Below are 11,934 nucleotides of genomic sequence, written 5' to 3' on the forward strand. Positions count from 1 at the left end.
GTCTTGTCACCAGATGTTCATTATGTGTTTAAAAAACTGAGTTCATAGAATTACTCACAGCATGGTCATACCATACTGAATGCATGTCACTGAGGTTTCTAAATTGAAATAGTGTAAACTAAAGCACCAAGTTCTTCTAAAAATATATATACATGACCCTCCATTTAAAGTCTCATTACCTTCTGCTTATTGAACTATAAAACATCAGTAACAAATAACATGGTGCAAGCAAAGAACTGAGCTTAGGTACTGTGGTGTGTATCACTATTTTTTTCAAACAAATTTTTAAAGCAAAGGAAACAACCCTTAAATAAAATGAAATATGCTCGAAACAAGCTAAGCTCACTCACCGATAGTGCAACCACTCCAAACAAGAGTCTAATCCTGCTTTCATATTCAGACAGACATTACCATGCAGTGGTCAAAAACAGTGTGATTGACCATTAAAGTGCTATATTACTTTTAACAGGCAGGATTAAAATAAATGCRAATAAAACAAATGATGAAAAGAATGCTGATAAAATATGCAAACTGTACTAGTTATAGAGTAATTTATTTCTAGTAGAAGTTCTACTAAGGAAAGTAAATCATGAGAATGGAAGTCTGCTGACACTAAAAAAATCCGGAAAAATATGGAAAATAGTTGTAGGAAAACATTACTATTTAAGAGGAATGAAAAATCTATTCAAACTCTCAAGGCCAGTGGTATGCCTTATCAAAACTTTTTACAAAACCCTTTACTACAGTTAAAAAAAACAAAAAAACCCCAAAACTACCTAAAAACATAATGGAAGAATAGTTTTACTAGAACTGCTGAGCAAAATTCTAGCCTTAATTGGAGTACACTGCACTAGGCTTTGATGGATTACTATAGTTCAGRCAGATGTATCTGACAACACAGACTGTTTTTATTGTTCTTCAGAGTTAGCAGCCCAATTATTAGTGGTACTCAGAGGCACTGACAAATGTGTAAATTTATCCAAAAAGTAAATTACTGATGATTATGTGTTAGATTTGCAAGGAAGAAAAAGCTTATAATATTTAAATATTTTCTAAAATCTGTATCTGTGTCAATGAAAAATTCCAACACCTTCAGAACTGTGTCTTAACAGAGCAGCTGAAGCAGTTTTTTTTTTTTCATATATTAGGAACTCAGCTTACTTTAGCTCTTTCACTCAATATCATGATCTTAGAATTGATCTAACTTATTTTTGGTTTGTGTGCAACTTAATGCCAGAGTTCTAATTATAACACCATCAACAGAATGACAGAATTCTTATGTCCTAGAACTCCCTAAATTATTTAAAGGAATTCAATAGTTTATATTCAGTGCAATCCTAATACAACAACCAACTTATGGTCACTTTTCAGGTATTCTGAATTTCTACCTTTCTCTTGGGTTATGACTGTATCACAAAATAGAGTCATTTGCAATGCTCCTAATGCTCTTGCTTTCAGATACAGATGGCTAGCGATAAAAAGTTGAATTCACTATCTATCTATTCACTGTCTATCAAAATAAGTGTGAACGTAAATTATGCCAATCACTTCCATGCATGCCATATGAAAATTGGTAAATCTGAGCATCTATTTTTTCTTTTGGTGGATGAAAGAAASAAGTGATCCTCCTTACTTATTTTTTCATCCACAATCCTGTCATTTTTTACTAAATTCTCCCTTACAGTCTATACAGGAGTAAATAAACTGTCACAATACATGAAGCAGTAACTCTGCAATACGTTCTCTGCATAAAAACCATGTGAACTCTAGGATGGAGGAAACCAAGAAAGTGTGCTTTGTAGAATGTTTATCACATACAGAGGAGAATCTATGAGTTTATCACTTGTAGATACATATACAATGCATACAGCTCTTCAGAAGAAAAAAAGGTACACAGCTATGAAGACTGGATCTAAAAGGATCTGTGCTGTTAAGGGATAAGATGCTATGGGCCAGACTATCCAGCTGACTAAGTTTCCCAGGGGACTCCAGCTAATCCTGTCCAAGTCTTTCCTTTTCTGAATAATCCCYTTTTTCACACGTTGTAGAACTGGGTGCACATTCACTATTCCATTGGTTTCATTTTGGTGGGCAACACGTCACTCAGAGACAAAATATGTACATGCATACACTCTTGCCACATGCTCAACAATGTTGAGTCTGGTTAAGTCAGAGTAATTAAGCGTATAAGCTAGAAGGAATAGGGTAGAAAAGGAGGAGATTTTGAATTTATTTGGAAACATTTTAAAAATGTGAAGTTCTTGTGTACATGACAGATATAAGAAAGAAGCAGAAATAAGGTTAGGTGGACTGTATTCTAACGGGCCTTTCAACTGCCTTAGGGCTGGCTGCCTAATGTACCGGAGACACAGGACAAAATACACCATCAGTGCTGCCTCATGGACTAGGTGCATCACCTTTGAAGTGCTGATGTTCAGAACATGCTGTCCACGGTATTTTTACAGTCCACAAAGGATTAAAAGGAACCAGCTTCCAAAATTACTGTTGCTTTGTTTTGTTTCTAAATAGCAGGAAAAGGTCTTAATTAAAAAAAAATATCACACAATTTCTTGTTTCTGTGGGAAGGTACTTCATTTTTAGAGGTATATTTTATCATTGAGCAATATCCACTGCGCATGTAAATGCACAAAAGAACATTGGTTATATCATCATGCTATTGTTACTCCTACAAAATGATATCTTCCTCAACCTAAAGTCACACAAAGATTGAAATTAAGCCAAATATCCATGTTTCAGAACATATCAGTAGTAATAGCATTATTCAGAAATACAAGGAGACTCAGAAAGCAGAATCACCACATAAGGAAAAAAAAATACAATGTTCTTTTCTTTTCAAGTCACACATCTTATTCTCCCAGTTCTCCAGGATGCTGTATTACAGAGTGTCAGGTGTACCGCTGTCCCTATTAACACCACTAGTCACGTAGCGTCCTGCATTCTGCACATATGGACTAAAGCAATGTCACACTTCTCAGTACAGTAGCAAGTGTCCCTTTCAAGCTCTCACAAAACCTGCTAAGAGTACCAAACCAAAAAGACTAAATCAAATCAAAACAAACTCACAGCTATCTTTCTTACAAGTCAGAAATTAATTTCCCATTTTTAAAATCTATCATTTATATATTCCAGTTAAGTGACAGAAGAGATCAGGGCAAGAAATACGGTGATTATGCCTCTCCCTTACTGTCACGGCAAGATTATTTTCTGCAGTATATTGTTTAGAGCTTTTCTCTGTCCAGTCTTAACTGGCTCCAAAAAAAGAGCATCCATCACTTTTATGGGAACATGACTCCATAGTTTAACAGCTGCCAGCCACAAAAAATAAAGGTTTATTTTTTCCTAAGTTTGAGCCTATTAGCCCAGAAGAAACTCTGAAACTTTCTGCCATTCCAGATGCCTGTTCTTTTTCTTCATGTGTATACTCTCCATATAATAATCTGCATCAGACTTTAACTGAATCAAAAGCTTGATATATTGGTTTTCAGCACACTCTCTAATGAATCTTCATTTTCTTCTTGATAGTGGAGATGATTAGGCAGATAAGGGAGCTTATCTTTTTTATGTGATTCAGTATTCACAATCAATGGATATGTTCTTTAACTCAAAGTGCTTTTATAATGAAGGTTTTTTACTATATTTTTAGTTTTTAGAGAGTAATCATACTGAGTCTTCACCTAAGAGAAATTAAAGAGTTCTAGTTCATCATTAACCCATGGACAAAAGCTTGAAGATGAAAAAACCCTCATTTTGTCCACTGAAAGTGACCATATACAGTGGGAATTAAAAACAACATAGCTAAAAAGAGAAAAAGAAATAAGGCTACTGTGAGGTTTTCAAAATCACAACTGTTCAAACACRTAGAAATTGAGAGGAAACTCATTTGAAACCTGCCTCTTCATTGAATGAAAGAAGTCTTCATCCAGCTTCAATGCTGTTACTTTCAGTTGGATTAGAGACAYGAGTAATAATATGTTTTTATATCATCTGCTGCTTCCTAGTGGAGAAAAGGATAATTGCAAACATAAAAATTTCCAAAGGCAAAATATCCATAAATATGGTTGGGTTGTCCCTAACAAGTAAAAAAACCTGAGTTATTAAGAGGAAGACTTTAATTGCAGTGTTATCTAGTCTTCATTTCAGAGGAACAAAAGTAACAATATAAATAAATATGGAACCTATATTTACATAATATAAATGAAGTATATAGTTATTTAGAACTACAGTTTAGAGTATTTAGACATTTAAAGTCATAATTGCTATTGGAAGAATACAGTCTTTATTATGGCTCACAACTTTTCATTCCAGATTTGCATGTAGCACTATTTGCCTTCAGAACAGACACCACTGCTTAATAAACTGATGCAATGTGATAATATTAAAAATCTCAGTTATTTCTACTGTGACAAGAACTGAAGCTATTTGTAAATATATTTTTTTTGTTCCCCTTCCGTATACCTATTTTCTGTTGCCAAAACCAAAATGTAAGTCCCAAAATTGTTTTCCTCCTATTTAATTTTCCTTATCTGTCTTCTGATTCCACAGAATTCAATGCCAGTTGGAGCTTTAGGCTTGGGAATRTATGTGATTTATCTTGCATAATGGCACAACCTTATTTGTTTTGGGCAACTCAGGGGTTATGCTGTTTATAAATGACAGACAGTTGTAAGGGTCYGCAAACATATGGGAAAAGGGGATTATTAAATTTAAGTCATGAAAAATTGGAAAAATTGTCTAAAAACAGATGAACAAAACACCCAGTACGTACAATTCAGCAATAGACTAAGATTTTATACCTAAACAGAATAAGTATGCAAAGACCAAGCTGAGAACAACTGGGTAGCTGTTTTTTTAGAAGAAAAGCTCCATARGTTATAAATCACAAGCTGTACATCAAAAACGTTACACTGTTCCAACAGAGGCAACTTGGTACATCTCTTTCTTTGGTGGATAAATAAGAATATCCAGTAGTCTCGAAGCCCTAAAGAGACAGCAGTTGTCAGGAATCACAAAGGTACAGTTGGCTCAGTCAGGCAGTGGTAGAGAGCAGAAGACATCTCAAGACCTTTTTAGATCTCTAGTGGAGTGACTCTGTGCATTAAGATTTTCTTGAAACGCTGAGAATTCCAACAGATATTCCACCTTATRCATCAGAACACTACAGAGCCAAACATTTCTTTCTCAAATATAAGTGAAAAGCTGATAATGAAATCAGCAAGAGTAATGCTTGTATATCAAAAAAAAATCTAGACATTTAATAACTCTAAAAGCTTGTGGTGCAAAATGAAAAATCACAAAGGAAGAAACTTTTTTGCTTAACCTGCACAACTTTGTAAATGTGRCCATTTCTGTAGTAGGGTAGAGGCTTCTGGAGGTTTCATTGTTCCTTCCATGAAATTGATTCCCTAATTTCTTTGAGTGCAGAGATGGACTTGTTGTTTTTCTATAATCACAGCAGAAAAGGCAATAAATTATAAACAACCTACTTACATATTTACAGTCACTTCCTGCAATTGGCACAGCATGCATGCATTTTTAGTTAATTTTTCTATTAAGATCACGTCAATGTTGGCAAGTCATCCTAGTCTCAAATCGTATCATTTTTACATTTTTTGCTTTTGGAGTGGCAACCAAACTGTCTCAGAAGATCCTTGTGGAACAGCAATTCGCTAAAAATCAGCTGAACTCTGACAGACCTCCAACTAACTACAGACCTCTTACTGACTCCACACGAATTTACTATTGAGTGACACTTTAAGAAGCTCTCAGAAACAAATTCTGGAATTTTAAATGGTATCTGGACCACCAATTTTTCAGATTACTCTTCAATTAAACAAAAGAAAATAATTCACATGCAAAATTAACTTRAACATTTTGAAAGAGATACCATCCAAGGCTGCCCAAAACATTTATTTTAGCTGCTAAACACCTGTTTAACTCTCTGATTCCTAAACTGCTGAGAAAGTGAGAGTCTTAGTCCTCTTTTAGTCCTACTCAGTTACCTCAAACATATTCACTGTTCCACTGTTTTAAAACAGTTTTTAAAGCTCTATGTATTGATCAAAAAGTCGTTAAGAATATCTGATAGGCAATGTTCAAAGTGTGAACTATGTAATTTAGTCAAGAATTCTGCATGTATTTCCACTGAAAGAAAGAAAAATGCTGACCACGCAGTTTTCAATACTATCAATAAAAAAGTCATGCTTTGCACACAGGTCCCATGTTATTGTGTTTGTCCTCTAACTGGGTAAGTTCAATGCTTGCAAATGACAGGAGGGCTCTGAAAAGCTAGGGTGCTTTCAGTCCCTACAGGCAAGTGAATGGACAAGGATTAGGCCATTTTGTACTGTGAGAAATTGTGTCCTTGCATTACTCTTAAAAAAGGAATAGTGAAAACATTATTTCATTTCTCTTCAACAGCTTTAAAGAGTTTGTTGCCCTGTAGACTCATATATATTTCTATACTCTATACAATGGAACATGCATTTTACAGTTTTGTGGTTTGTTTTTTTCCACTGGCATTTTCACTAATTACTATACTGTTACACTGAAAAAAAATGCATGAGCGATGGATCAAGCTTACTGTGAGCACAGCTAAATAATACTTATTCAAGAATTCAATCARATCTAGGAAGAAATAAAATTAGTTATAAAAAACATGAAGTAAGTTCAAAAATATCACCTGGTACAAGTAGAACAGAGCTATGTAAAGCTATTAAAAAAAAAGCCCAAGAGAGATAACATGTGCCAATATTAAAAATCTGTGTGTGATCCACATAGACAGTTTTGATTTGAAAGAGTAACAATTAGCTAATAAAAAAAAAAAAAAGTCAGTGTTAGGTCCTCATTTCTCTTCCTATAAGCTATGTACTAAATAAACAAGTTAGGTCAAAGTCATCTGCAGACACCTTTGTCACCATTCTGCCTCCCAGAACCAAACACATCTGCACTGAAATTCTACTGGTAACTTCTAAATCATTGCTACTATTACCTTCTACTGTTATGTTTTTATCTGATTCATCATTATTTTGATTTTTATTACACAGACACTACCTTTTTCCATATATAAATGCTTCAAAAAAAAGAGTCAGTAATACTTGTTTTACTTGCAATGCTATCTCTTCTGCCTTTTCCCTAAAACAGTTACTATTCTTACAAATAAGGAAACGTGTCTTTTTTATGACCTCTAATAAAACACTAGTATTAAGCACAGAATGGTATCAGAGAAGCAACAGTCCTTCCTTATTTTATCAACCATCCAATGTCATTCTGTGGTATTTGTTTTAACAGCATTACCTATATTCCATTCAAGGCCAMGGTATCAGAATACCTTGGTAAACAGAAGGGTAAAACAATGTTCGCTTTCCGCTCTCGTCGCTTTTCTGGCTGCAGAAGAGGCGACTTCAGCATAATTTCTGTGTATCAAAGTATTTCATGTAGAATTGTATGTTTCATATATTTCAAAGGTCCTATTCTGACAGTCACTGTATGCTGAATTGATCAATGATTTCATGGTATTTAAATGGAAAAAAAATCCATCTCTAGGACAAAGATCACACTACGGGAAGGACAGGAAACAACAAACACATATATGCAATCTTTTTACAGAGGGAAATTCACCTAGTGCTTTAAATGCTGTCAGCAATTATTGAAATATTTTTGCAAAATTGGATGTTAAAATTATACCAGCTATCTTGAAAAACATAAAATTATGTTACCTTTTTTAGAAGTAAAGTGTACAGAAACTGAATGTGTGATTTCTCAATCTGAATTTTGTCCTTGTTGATTGAATTACAAGATGGAAATAAACTGATTTCTCCTCCATTCTTGATGTAACTGCTAGACAGAACAAAGAGTAACCCTTCGAGTTATTGTGGGCTGCACTTTGCACTACAAACCACAGACTCAGAACAGTCAGTTGGCTTTGTTCTTTTCTCCAGATGTCTTTTTCTATAGCACATATTATTAATGTCCTACATAGAAGCACATATTATTACTGTCCTACATAGAAACACTTACTTTAATTGCTTTGTTCTTCTTTGGACAGTTCATTTTTTAATTCTGATAAAAAAGCAGTAAAATCATGAGTTTTCCCTATCTTTAATTCACAATTTACTGCATTAAAAATCAGCAGATATTCAATTATGACATATATGCTGATATTAGTATTATTTCCACTACAGCATACTGGAGAATTCAACATCAGTCTATACATTAATTTTTTCTTTATTTTATCCTGAAATTACTGTTTTCAAAGCTCAGTACTCACAATGGATCTGCTTTTTTTTTTTGAAAGGATTGTAATTATATTTCATTGCTGTGGACAGAAAATATTATGACATTTTTTAATGGGATTTTTGTATGTAAAGAAAAATCATATTAAATGATTTAAATTCAGGAACTCAAAAGTTCTTRAATTYAAGAACTTTGCTTCTGCCATATTCCAAGTTACTCAAAAAGTAATAATAAAAAAAATTGCAATTGCAGAGAATATTTATTYAATCAGATTAACTATGTGAAGAATATAGAAGAAAGAGAGCTGTCTGTGCTTACAGATTAATGGTAAGGTAGCCACTTGACTAYGTGCCCCATGTCTCCAAATACCATTAGAAAAAGGATCAGTTATGAAGGATTTTTTCCCCCTTTCTTTCAAGATAAATGCATATTTCTGTCAAGTCTGACTATTATCTGTCAATCAATTTTCCAATTTTGGAATTTTAAAATTTGCCTGAATTTAAAGAAAAATTAATTTCCATATTTCTTGAGTTTCTACCTTCAAAGCAAATGCTAAGTATTGTCAATGTTGTTTTTCTTCAGAGATACATGCAATCAATATATAAYACTTTAAAAAATGCGTAGCAGTTAGGTGAACCTCTGTCACACGCTCGTGAACATCAGTAAATGCATTTATCATTGACTACACCCTGTTTAGCTCAGTTGGTTAGAGCATGGTGCTGCTAATGCCAAGGTCACGGATTCAACCCCTGCATGGGCTACGCTGAGGGTTGGACTAGATGACCTCCAGAGGTTCCTTCCACCCTTACCATTCTATGATTCTATGTTATGCGTTTTATAGGGGTTAGGTTTAGCTCAGTTGGTTAGAGTGGGGTGCAAATAAAGCTGAGGTCGTGGGTTTGATCCCTGTACGGGCCACTCATTTGAGAGTTGGACTAGATGATCTCCAGAGGTCCCTTCCAACCTTACCAATTCTATGATTCTATGAATGTGTGTATGTGAGAACACATGCCCGGATACTGAAATAATACTTTCATAATCAACTTCCAGATATTCTGTAGAATTCAGAAAGAACTCCAGTTCCTCATAGGATTATTTGGCAATCCCTTYACAAAGTGCTGTTTGGTCCATTTCCATGAGCTCACTGGAAGTTCTCAAGCAGTCATGGGTCTGCTCTATCCAYGCTGTGATCCAACCAAAAGGGATAGCAGCACAAGTAAAATAGCATTAAGCACAAACTTAAGCATTTAAGCACTAAGCRCAAGAGTACTTTATCTCTCAGGAGGATTTATTTACTGCATTCACACAGTTTCTGCTTGTCTCAAGATAGGGGCAAAGCAAATTGGCATGGCCCRTAACACACCACACAAATACAAAAAGAGGCCACAGATTAAATAACCTATCCAAAACTACATGGCTGAAAATGCTTGTTTTTAAACTGGCAGATGTCACTGCTACACACAATTTAGTTCACAGGCATAGCAGGTTTAGCTCAGTTGGTTAGAGCATGGTGCTCCTAACACCAAGGTCACGGGTTCAATCCCTGTATGGGCTATGCTGAGGGTTGGACTAGATGATCTCCTGAGGTCCCTTCCAACCTTACCATTCTATGGTTCTATGATAGTTTCAAATTCCTGTATTTAATTAAGTTAGCATAAATGAAAGAGGACAAAAACATTGCAAGAGATTAAACAATGTCAGCACCATTACAATGTAACAGGTAAGTTTTCTAGGTTCTTAGGACATTTCAGTGCCTTATCTACCAAGAAAAAGTCACCAGTCTACAGAAAGTAYAACCTAATACTGACATTCTGATATCAACTATTGCAGAACTTCAAATAAAAAGAAACTTCTTCTACCTTACAAATATGCACCTAAAGTCCTATGTTTKGAAAGAAGTTAAGAGGGATGGTTGAAATCATCCCACAGAAATTGAAGATGCAGACCTGATTATGAATCCAGCCATAATTCTAGTGTGAGTATTACTAGCTGCCAAATAAAATACCTTCGGAAGCTTTGGGACAGGAAAGAGGAGTTAGGTAGTCATAACGAGACTGGACAGAGGGCAAATGAAATAACTGCAGAGGAGAACATGGAAATAGAGGTGCAGGAAACTCGAGGGTAAACCTAATTTTTTATTGATTATTTTTATTCCTACAGTTCTAACAGTTGCTCTTAGGTGTACATATTTTGATTTAATATGTGGTGGTATAAGTGTTGTAAGCATATAAGTGGTATAAGCWACTAGAATACGGTTGAACTACTTTTAGCAGTTATTTATTGCATTTGTAATCATCAAGGGAAAATAATCCAAATTAACATTGCACAGTAGAAAGCTCCTCTTAGTTAAAGCACAGTGGCATAATGAACAATCCCCATGAGTAAATATCACTGAGGAGCAGCTGTATGTATAGAATATATATCTTAAAAKAAATAATGGGCAATTTGATAATTTGCAGGACTGCACTAATGGAATGATAATGGCTATCAGGGATATTATAAGGAACTTGAATAATTGATCAATTAAATCTCCCGGGAAGTTTGTGGACTCTTCACCATAGTGGATGTCTAAAGATAGAGACTATCTAGAGGCTGTAAGGAACCATAGGCAGGTGAGCCAGATTTTAAGAAAATCTTGACTTTGAAATTGAAAGGAAGAATAGAGCAAAAAAGTGCTCAAGAAATTCAAAAAATTTAAGAGTGCTTTGCACGAAGTATACAGTTCATTTTCAATCTAGTGGGATTCAAAGTTATTTTTACAGATTCTTTTTTTTTCTAGTTAGTATTAAATATTCTCAGAAAGACTGAGATACATCTGGAGCACAGGGAGTATTTAAATCTTCAGTACCTTCCCTAAAGTAGTCTACACCTACATGCCAGCACTTGCTGTTAAGTAGCTGAACCGAACACATCTACTAGTGTTTTATTTATTTTGTGTATTGCAAGCATACAGGCTGCAGTTTATCACAATGACGGCTAAATCTATCATCTTCTACCTGGAGCTATAATAGGAGTGCTCTCAAATCAACAAGTCTTTCCTTCAGAGTAACTGAACTGTAAATTGTCCTTGACCAGTCAGACAAACAAAAACAACCTTCCCTGTTAATCTGCTGAAGACAAACAGTTCACTGTCTTTCATCCTCAGAAGAAGGATGTCAGTGGCAATGGTGTTTTATATGTCACATCCTTCACACAATGCTGTTCTGTTTTCTGCTTCAAAAGCTTAGTGAGATATTAAGGAATAGATGGAATCCGACCTCTAGAAAAGTAAATAATCATTTTGTTTCCAGGAATGTGGATTTTTTTTAAAATGAAGTTTTGCAGATCATTACAGTGTGTTACAGAAATACTGTTTCCCCCCCCGCCAAAGGTAGAGAGAACTTATAGTAACATTGGCATGATAACTTAATATTCTGTCAAAGATGGAAATTTTTATTCCTCTGTAGGATGAGGAAATTAACTTCATAAAATATGGTTAGAGTTCTCAGGTACGATGCATATTTAGTTGCTGTAACTCCACAGGTCATATATACTTCCCACTGAATTACTGGAAATCATTTTTATTTAGGTTATTTCATATGTTCCTTGCAGAAACTGAGAGCAGATATTTTATACCTCCTCATCACTTTCTCTAACTGATTTTTTAAGGTATCTTACCAAAAAAGCACTCCTGAAAGGCTC

The 11,934-nt window shown here is 34.8% G+C and overlaps 1 non-coding gene across 1 annotated transcript; it reads left to right on the forward strand.

The window, feature by feature from the left end:
- Positions 1 to 9,729: 9,729 nt before the first annotated feature.
- On the forward strand, positions 9,730 to 9,812 carry TRNAR-CCU (transfer RNA arginine (anticodon CCU)). Its single transcript has one exon. It is a non-coding gene; the product is annotated as a tRNA-Arg (tRNA).
- Positions 9,813 to 11,934: the final 2,122 nt, after the last annotated feature.

Source organism: Rhea americana, unplaced genomic scaffold (genome assembly GCF_003343005.1).
Source record: "Rhea americana isolate MKP2758 unplaced genomic scaffold, rheAme1 scaffold_6, whole genome shotgun sequence".
NCBI lineage: Eukaryota > Metazoa > Chordata > Aves > Rheiformes > Rheidae > Rhea > Rhea americana.